Source organism: Zonotrichia albicollis, chromosome 7 (assembly GCF_047830755.1).
Source record: "Zonotrichia albicollis isolate bZonAlb1 chromosome 7, bZonAlb1.hap1, whole genome shotgun sequence".
NCBI classification, from domain to species: Eukaryota; Metazoa; Chordata; class Aves; order Passeriformes; family Passerellidae; genus Zonotrichia; species Zonotrichia albicollis.
Genome location: NC_133825.1, coordinates 41,205,536 through 41,213,711, shown reverse-complemented (window position 1 = coordinate 41,213,711; position 8,176 = coordinate 41,205,536). Strand labels below are relative to the sequence as shown.

Here is an 8,176-nt window from a genome sequence, read left to right as displayed (position 1 = left end):
CCAGCCTGGCAGTGGAAGAGCTGGATCCAGAGCTCTTCAGGAATATAATATAAAATAAATAACATCATATAAAATCCTGAATAGGTAGCCCCTGTGGAGAAGGAGGATGGGATGGCAGGACCTCTGCTGCCATCTTCTCCCAAAAAAAGAAAAGAAACTTTCCTATTGCACAATTAAAGGAGTACCAGAAGGATCACAAGGATCTTTATCTCCAGGGTAGCCCTTGGTTTTGGGAGCAAAACTGCCATGAAGCCATAATTTTATTGCCACAGTTTGCAACACAGTGGTGAATGCTAAATGATGCGTGTTCACATTCAGCTGCCAAGTGAGTGCTTTAGGTACATTACCTGTCTGTTCTTTTCTAGGGAGCTAAGAAAAATAGATGCATTGGCAGTTACTTCTTTTTGTGCAAATATTCTCATTTGTGTTTCCCTGACATTCAAAGCATTTTAGAGCCATGCAATGGTTAGATTTACCCTAGAGATATTCTACACTGGGTACACTCCTAAGGAACTTCAACACTCTCTTGAACTCAAATCTTCAACAAGACTCACCATACCCTGGATGATCAAGGGAATATTATATTCAATTCTTAATGCACAGCTAAGGAGACTGTTGGCAATAATCTTTGCTTTGACTCATGTGCAGGTCCAAGGTAGCCCTAATTATTGAAGAACCAGAGCCCCTCTCTTATACAAAGGAAGAAACACTGAATTCTTTTTAGTTCCTCCTTAATTCCCATTTGTCAATGTTATAGACCACCCTCAGAAAAATTATTGCAAGACAAATATACACAGATGCAGTGATTTTATTTGCTACTGCACTATTTTATGAGTGTGTACCGCAGAGCCTGACTTCAAGGCAAGAAGATTTATGATGTAATTACTTTAGTATATTGTTGTACAATTTGCAACTAATGGAAAAGAAATTTACTGGCTACACTTCAGCTGTCAGAAAGTCTGTCTGCAGAATAAGAGTGGAGGGAATATGTGCTTCTCCCCGTGAGTGGAAATGTTAAATGACAGGCATCACTTAACCTGATCCAACATTTTAAACATGATCAGCTACCCATATCACAATAAGTAAATTTTCCTGCAAAGAAAATTAATTGTTCTTCATAAGGAAACAGAGGCATGTGATGTCAAGAAGCAAATAAAAAAACTACCCAGCACACCCACTCCCAGGAGAGTCAAGCCCAGTCAATCAACTTTCTAGCCAAGTGTAAAAATTAAGAATTCCATGTCCTTTTTTAATTGCTTTAATTGGTGGTGTTTCCCAGTGGACTTTCATGTTGCACTTAGCCTATTTTCCCCCAAGTTGAAAAAAATGCATCTGATTAATAATCATGTAATTGAATTTCCAGTTCAATGTTTAATGTCTAACATCCCGTAATTAGGAAGAGCAAAAGCAGAGACTTGTCTTCACTTTTGACATAAGATCTTTTTGATGGAGAAAAAATCATTGATATCAAATGTTTTGCAACTTACATTTCTCAGCAGCTTGCCAAATCTGTTCAAGTGAGATGCCTGGTAGTAAACATCCCTTTCATTAGAAACAGAGAAATTGGAGGCATGAAATTGAATGGAGGAGGATGGAGGAGTTCAGTCACAGATTTCACTGGCCCTAATACTCAGCATAATTTAGAAGGAACCCAAACTCACATCCCTTGGAAATAAAATCAAAGTTTCCTGTTGCAGCACAGATGAAAAAGCTGATGCAATCTGATGGGTATCTAAGCCTAAAGTGAATTTAGCCTATATCAAATAGCAGTGAATGTGAAGATTTTTGTTTGATCTCTGTATTTGGGACAGTTGCCTGCTCTCTGAAGCAGAGAGGCAGCTGTGGCTCTCTGTTCCTTTCCCCATTTTCTACCCTTTGCTCACTACAACTACCATTGTTTGGAGAATTCTGATTAATAGTTCTGGACTCCTGTTATAGAGATAGTATTAAAGCATGTCTGCATCATAAAACTTCCTCTTACACCATTAGAACAAAAACTATTAAAAAAAAACCACAATAAAATACAGAAATACCTTTTCTCCATATTGAAAATGCAATGAAACCAAGGAAAACTTGAAATGAAAATAAATCAGGCTGCCATCCAGGATCATGCATTGTGGGCAGATCTTCATATCCTCAACTTCAGCCTATTTAATGTAATTATGAGTGTATTAAACAAAGCTTGAAATAAGGCAGGTTATGAAGCTTCATGCCCATGTCCATATCAGAAGGAGACCATGCCAAAGTTTCCAGTTCCAAATACTTCATAAAAGCTTTTCTAGATCCTTTACACAGTCAGCTACTATCACAAGTTCAGCTAATGGGAGCTGAAAACACCAAGGTGCTGCCATGTTTTGTACTCAGGTATAATGGTGATGATCTTGATAAAATCCTCACCTTACACACTTCAAAAGGCAGTGAGGTGTTTACCTTGACTTTTTATTTCTTGTTCATCACTCTCCAAGCTTCTGATCTCTTCCCACATATGGACTATCCAACAGCAAAGCTGTGACCATGCCCTGAGCTGATAGACACACCTACACAGAGACAGAGGCATTCCAAAAAGACTCATTGAGGAATTCAGCCAGGAATTCACAGGTAAAATAAGCTAATACATGGTAATAACCATAACAATAAAAATTATAATAATAACAAAATGTCTTTTTATTGTCTCTGGGCACACATTCTATACTCCCTAAGAGCATCCTGAAGGCACATTTAATTGAGATACACTGAGGTGACTGTATTACTCCAACTTCTTGCCTCTTCCCAGTGTGAATTTAACTTCAAGGCATATTTCTGGAGCAGAATTATAGCTCATACAGAAGAAATCAAGGCAGTACAAAGGTAACTTACCCTGCAGTATGAGATGGGGATATTTAGTGTGCACAGCACATTGCAGGCATAGGGCAGCCTGTGACCTGAGACAGCCCAAAGCCCAAAGGACAGCCTGTTCTCTCATGCTTGGTTCTTTTCCTCTGTTCCTCTGGGACTCCAGAGTGCCCAGAACATTGGCCTCCAAGGTCACATCTGCCAGAGTATCCCTCTCATCACTACTGTAAAACAAACCAAAAGAAGTAATTGAACCTCTTCCTAGACTGATTTTTCCTTTTGCATAAAAAAGGCAATGGTATTGATGTCTCTTCCAGAGCTCCCACTCAAATGTTTATGCAATAAAAAAAGGAAATATTTTAATAGGAAAATGGAAGATATTTTGTAGAAAATAAACTCTCATTATGTAAGGTAAAAAGGCAACCAAAAATTACAGGACCCTAGCGGAAAAGGCCTGAAACAGAAAAGCCAAATAATTTCTTAGCAATAACAGTCTTAACAATGGCTTAGGGAAAAGAATTTATGAGCCAATTATAAGTCTCCATAGCTCTATAAACCTAAGTGAGATGAGCATTGACTAACATATCAAATTCCTGGTGGAGATTGGATTGTTAATGTGGGCACCAAGACATGGCCATACCGTTCAGCACCCAGGCTGTCAGACTGTGGTGTGCTGCTTTTCCCTGAGTTAACTTCCACCTGTGTGCTTGGCTGGGTTTGGGAGAGGAACTGCTTCTTTTTCATGCTCCACTGAGCTGGAGACAAAGAAATTACAAATGAAGTCAGACCCTCCCAAAGGGTTACTTTTTAAAAATCTGCAGATTGGCTGTGAGGCAGCCTCTTATATTTGCAGTCTTCTCTGCTCCCTATGAATTGAAATATGGCTTTTAAAAATAATGTGAGTTTGGGGGTGAGTAGATCTAATAATCTTGCCCTGATGAAATTATTTACATGACATTAGTCCATTCCTGAGCATTATACTAACAAGCAATGTGCAGAAATAGGGAATATCTATGTATGACATATTGACCTGAATGCCAAATACCTCAGATTTCTGCATTAACAAGCTGATGGGGTACTATTACAGCAATTATGTCAAATAAACCAAAGCTGACTTTGAAGGTCTGGCCACAAAATGAGAGCCAAGAACATAATCATTGATGAGTCTGCAGCTGTGCTGAAGCTTATTCTGTATTAAACATCTCATACACTTTTACTTTGGTATGGCTTGTAGGATATCTCCAGTACCAAAAAGTTCTGTTTCTCCCATGACTCAGAGCACTCTGGCTGGTAGAAATGGAAAGGCAGGCAAGGGGGAAACTCTGTCCTTGGCTGTGGTCTTCATGCTGATGTAGCTTCTGAGCCAGATCTCAGGGGTACACCTTGATGACCCCATTTGCCCACTCCTGTCCTTTACAAGTTTTCACACCTACACATGAAGAGGTCCACAAAACTTCATAAATGCTTCCTTCTGGATGGGCCTGGGCTGTACGACTCAGTGGGGGCATTTTCTGCCTCAGGAGAGGAAACAGCTGCCCTGGCTCCTTCTCATGAGCAGCTTGCCTGGGGAGCCTGCACAGCCCTCGTACAAACTCTGTGACACGAACCCTGGGGAGATGAAGAGTTAATAAATCTCCTGACCAGAATGGCTAAATCTCTTTAATGCAGCTGTACCCACCAGATAACACTGTGCTCCAGGAGGAGCAGCTTTTTTGTGCCCCATATCTGATCCAAGCTGACTTACCAGAATTGGTCTGACTCACACGTACCAACCAGCCTGCTCTCCTGCAGGAGCGAGGGATGAAGACAAAGCTTCCCTCAGAAGTGTGTTGGTGGGATTGGAGCCATTTCAAAAAAATTGGGCAGCCACAGACTGGCCATGTACTTTACCATCCTGCATGTGGTTGTATCTTCATTTTCCATCAATTATTCAATCTAGTAATCCCAGGGCAGCATACAGACTCTCTCCACAAAATTCAGGTTCCCCATTAGATGACTGTAGCTTTACAAACAAAATCTGTCAACTAAAACTTATCACTTTAATCCCTTTTTTCTTATTATTTTGCTTTCCAGATTGCGATACTGGATGCCATCCTGCTGTCTTTCTGTTTTATCTGTCCAGAGTCTGAAGTTAGCAAATGTGATGCCCATTTATAAGGGTTGGAAGGAGGATTCAGGGAACTACACACCTGTCAGTCTGACCTCAGTCCCAGGGAAGGCAATATAACAGATTATCTTGTCTGTTTAGACCGGATATTCAGAATGCTTCTTCACCAAAGGGTTGTCAGGCATTAGAACAGGCTGCCTGAGGAAGTGGTGGAGTCACCATCCCTGGAGGTAATGCCTTAAGATCTTAGCTTTCGTATTTTTCAGATTCTGTGCTGTTTTAGTGTGCACTTCTGAGCTTCATATAAAGTAAGCTCTCTTCACAGAGTAGGGAGACAAAACAATTACTTTTCTAGCTTGGGACCAAGGACAACCCCAATACAAATTTCAGGCCCAAGAGCATAAAAAACGGAATTGAAGGATGGGACTTCAAAACCTAGAGCTGTAATTGGGCAATTGACACCAATATGCAAATGGACCAAAACTCATAAAAGTGAGAGACCCCATGACTGGTCATGCATTTTGTGACCATTTTGGGTTCATCCTAGGTGTAGCCCTGGCTGGGCTCTTGTGCTGCCCAAGGTGTATCCATTGAGGCCTTTTAATAAATAACTACTTTATTCTTTAACTCTGTCTAGCCTCTGTTCTAGGTCAGCCTTCTCATGGCATCAGAGGTATTAAGAAGTCATGTAGATGTGGCACTTAAAGATGTGTTTTAGTCCTTTCCTTCTGTATATCAGGCTCTGGATATACAGAGCTTAGTGCAATTCTGTTGCTATCCAAGTGACATGAAGGCTACATTGTTTTCTACATTAGCTGTACCCAGGAGAATCTGATACACAGAAATGTAATTTAAAATCTAGCAAGAGGAATTCTTGATTGATATTCATCCCTCCTCTTTTGTATGTACATTGCTGCAATTGCAAGTCTGGACATTGCCCAGTGTTACCAGGATCCCTGCAGATTTTCTTTACACACCTAATTGACAGAGACCAGATTCTAACAGAAGAAACAGCAGTATGCCATTTGTCACTCCACCAAGGACTCTGGAAAAGCAAGATATGTGAATTATATTCCCCAATAATTCAACGAGATTGCACAATCTGTAACTTCCTGCTCTGTTTCCAGCTCACTCCCTCTCATGAATCTATCAATATCCAACTTTATATAGTGGGGCATACTATACAAAGGGCTCAGTTGCATGTAGCTGGTTTATATCTCCATTTATTTTTCTTTTTTTGTTTTTTTTAAGAACTGTCCTTCCCTCCCTTTTCCCCACTGCTAAAACTGGTCAACATTAACACCACCAATGGTCAATGAACCCAGAAGGATCTGAATTGGTAATCTCATTCCCATACACACAACATCCTCAAATCATTCAAGTCTCTCAAAACCCAGGCAGAAATTACATTTCCTAGTGAAGTGAAGTCTATGACTTGTTTCTGACAAGGTAAAAAATGCCCATAAGTCGCCATCAGTTGTACATCACTACTCCTCACATCGTCCCAAACCATTCCTTCACATAGTTTGGGAAATCTGTCCCAGGTTAAAAGCTGGAAGAGAATCATAAATTGATTTTCCATGACAATTTAGGTGAAGGTCTGCTGTGGTATGTTTGCAGGGCACTTTGTGTAGCAGAGCCATGACCTATATTAATGCCACATACATTGTGATCAAAAAGACAGGTAGCAAGAAACAAAATGTTTCTTGGATTCTTTAAAGTTTTCCAGTCTGGTAACTTAATAATACAGGAAACCCCTTTTCCTTCTGTTGGTTCTGTTGGCAAACAGAAATACAAATTCACAAGAAAATAGGAAAGAGAATTTGCCCAATGCCTCTTTGCTCCAATTTTGTTCAGATGCTGTGTTCTCTCTGATTTTTTCTTTACCTCCATATAATACATCCCAATTGATATTAAATTGCAGTTTCTTCAAGAAAAAACAAAACCTGTGGCTTTATTTCTGTACTAGCTACTCAGTACTACTGCTTTGCTATTCAAGCTCCAAGGAAAGCTCCTCCTTCACGTTGCCCTGCCATTAGTCCCTATCAATCAAAGCCCTGTCTGTACTGAGTGACCAGCACTGAATGCCTCAGAAAAGGTTACAAAACTTCCATAATTCGGTAATAATTCACCTTGGGGAAGTTTGTTCCTAGTGACAGGATGCTAGTGGGCAGCTTAAGCACTCATAGGCAAGAGCTAATGGAATTAGAGGCTATCTGCAGTATTTGGGAGGCAGCAGGCAATGCAGTGAAGGAGGAAACAATGAGATGATTGAAAAGGATCTTGGACCACAGACACATTTTCTTGTTTTTAAGCAGTCATTCTGTTCCTTAAAATAATTAATTAATGCCAGGGTGATCAGAGTCCTCAGAATTTGTACAGCCAGAGATGAGGAGATTTGTAACATGTACAATCTGAGCACCATAGACCAAGGACATATATTTTAGGCACCTAATGTCCCCGTAAGAGTTCTTGCTTTCCCCTTCCTGAAGCTGCCTTATGCTGCCATCACATGAGCTGACAGCCAAACTTGTTTGGAGAAATAGTCCATCTAACAAAATAGGCTGCCACCAACAGCCTTGAAATGTCCCCAGCACACTTTCACAGCCTCTGGTAGTTTTGTCCTGAATGCACCTACCCTTCCAACCCAACACCTTACAGCAGCCAGTCCAACAGCAAAACTCTCCTGAGCTTCATCACCTTTGCTTCAGGTGATGATAGGCAATGAGGCTAAGGCTTTCAAGGGAAATTTGAAAGGCTCAGATTACACACAAACAATGAAATGAGTAATATGCACTTATGCCTCTTAAGAGGACTGCCAGTGGCCAATTTGTTGCACTTTAGACCCCATGTTTCACAGGCAGTTGAATAAAAGTGTACTTCCGTGGAGTGTAATAACAGCAAAAGAGGACTGACCAGGGATGAATCTTTTTCACCTGAGTCACTCAGTAACATGCAACTACTTGGTAAACATAACAGTAGATGTTGCTTCATCAGTTCCTTCCAAGCTTATCTGCTGCAGAAAAGGTTAAGCATATTGACCAGGTGTTACCTTTAGTGCTATGTTTATTTTATTAGTGCATGTCCTTGAACTAACGCTGTATTTCATGTACCTGCCAGATAAGTGACTGAATGGACTTGGCTTCTGGGACTGAGAACTCAGGGGAGGGAGAGGAGTGCATTTCAGTACAGATAAGGAGTTCCAATTCTCATGCTCATGCAAATGGCAGGGACAGA

The 8,176-nt window shown here is 40.6% G+C and overlaps 1 long non-coding RNA gene across 1 annotated transcript in view; it reads right to left on the bottom strand.

The window, feature by feature from the left end:
* LOC106630686 (uncharacterized) overlaps positions 1 to 3,680 on the bottom strand; it is a 95,021-nt gene extending 91,341 nt beyond the window's left edge. Inside the window, exons 1-3 of the long non-coding RNA XR_012581138.1 lie at positions 3,473 to 3,680; positions 2,857 to 3,056; positions 2,431 to 2,537 (exon numbers count right to left, since the gene is read on the bottom strand). This is a non-coding gene — a long non-coding RNA (uncharacterized LOC106630686). The remainder of the gene's footprint in view (positions 1 to 2,430; positions 2,538 to 2,856; positions 3,057 to 3,472) is intronic.
* Between the last annotated feature and the right edge of the window lie 4,496 nt (positions 3,681 to 8,176).